Below are 1,802 nucleotides of genomic sequence, written 5' to 3' on the forward strand. Positions count from 1 at the left end.
AGCTTTTCCATCTTCTCTTTCCACAGATGTAGTCTATCTGATTTCTATGTGTTCCATTTGGCGAGGTCCATGTGTATAGTCGTCTGTTATGCTATCTAAAGAAGGTATTTGAAATAAACAAATCATTTGTCTTGCAGAAATCTATCATTCATTCTCCAGCATCATTTCTATCACCAAGTCCAAATTAATGATAAACCATTGTATGCTTTATCCGCATCTTGCTTATTTATCTGTTGAGAATTTGGTTTACTTTCACTTTTTATAAATAAGGAAGCTATAAATATGTTTATTTAAGATTTTGTGTGGATGTATGTTTCATATCTTGGATATAAACTTAGATTTGGGATTGCTATGTCAAAGGGAAATTCTATATTTATTCAATTGAGAAAGTCCAGATTATTTTAGAAAGTTGTTACACCATTTATAGTCTCACAAATGTATGAAGTTTCCAATTTCTTTGCAACCTTGCCAAAAGTTGCTGTTTTCACTTATCATTACTATTAAAAGTTTCCTCAATGGTTTATGGAGTACTGATTTTGCACTGTAGGATAAGCACTGGACAGCAAACCACAAGATTGGCATTTCAAACCCACCTACCTTTCTTTCGAAACCTCGTTTATATTTTATTTCTGAATCTGAACTGACTCAAATGCCAACAACAATAGTGTCTATGGCAACTCAATGTAAATAAAATGAAAATACTCAGAACTGGACCAATAATAACATCATGATAAGTGGATAAAAGATTGAGCCAATTATTTTTTCAATTTGTTTTGATCCATAATCAATGCTTATGGAAGCAGCAGTCCAGAAATTCGATGGAGTACAGCTTCAGCCAAATTTATTGCAAAAGACATTTTTAAAATCTTAAAGAGGAAAGATGTCAATTTGGGAACTAAGGTGTACCTGACCCTAGTCACTATTTTATCAATTACCGGTTATGATAAAGTAGGACAATGAATAATGCAGACCAGAGAAGAATAAATTAATTTGAATTATTGTATTGACAAAGAATGTTGAAAGTACCATCTACTTCCAGAAGAATTAAATCTGTCTTGGAAGAAATACAGACAGGAGAATGTTTCTTAGAAGTGAGGATCCAGAAGTCTCCTTAGAAGCCAGATAGCTAGAGTTCATCTCTTTTACTTTGGGCATATTACAGGAGGGACAAGTCACTGGAGAAGGACACCATGATTAGTAAAGTGAACGGATAGCAAAAAGACAGAGCCAATAATGAGATAGATTGGCTCAGTGGCAATAGCAATCGGCTCAAGCATTGCAACAATTGTGAAGGTTGCTAATTCATGTCCTGTGCCCATTTTTCAACTGGGTTATTTGTCTTTTTCTTGTAGAGGTGTTATATATATTGGAAAATAGTCCCCTGTCTGATGTGTCATTGCAAAAGATTTTTTTCCCCATTCTATGGCCTCCCTTTTAACTCTTTGGATGAAGTCTTTTGATGCACATAAGTTTTAATTTTTTCACTGATGGCCTTTGTAATTCTGGGACTCACATTTAACTCTTTAATCCATGCTGAGTTCGGTTTTGTATAAAGTTTGAGGCAAAGGTCTTGTTTCAGTCTTTTGCATATTGCTTTCCAGTTTTGCCAGCACTATCAGTTGAAGAGACTATCTCCTCCCCATGCAATGTACTTAGGCCCTTTGTTGAGAACCAGTTGGCTGTATGTGGATGGGTTAATTTCTGGATTCTCAATTCTGTTCCATTGATCAATGTATCTTTCATTATACCAGTATCAGGCTGTTTTGACCACTGTTGTTGTTGTTGTTGATGTTAAGTGCCAT

The sequence above is a fragment of the Chrysochloris asiatica genome, unplaced genomic scaffold (assembly GCF_000296735.1).
Source record: "Chrysochloris asiatica unplaced genomic scaffold, ChrAsi1.0 scaffold00661, whole genome shotgun sequence".
Taxonomy (NCBI): Eukaryota; Metazoa; Chordata; class Mammalia; order Afrosoricida; family Chrysochloridae; genus Chrysochloris; species Chrysochloris asiatica.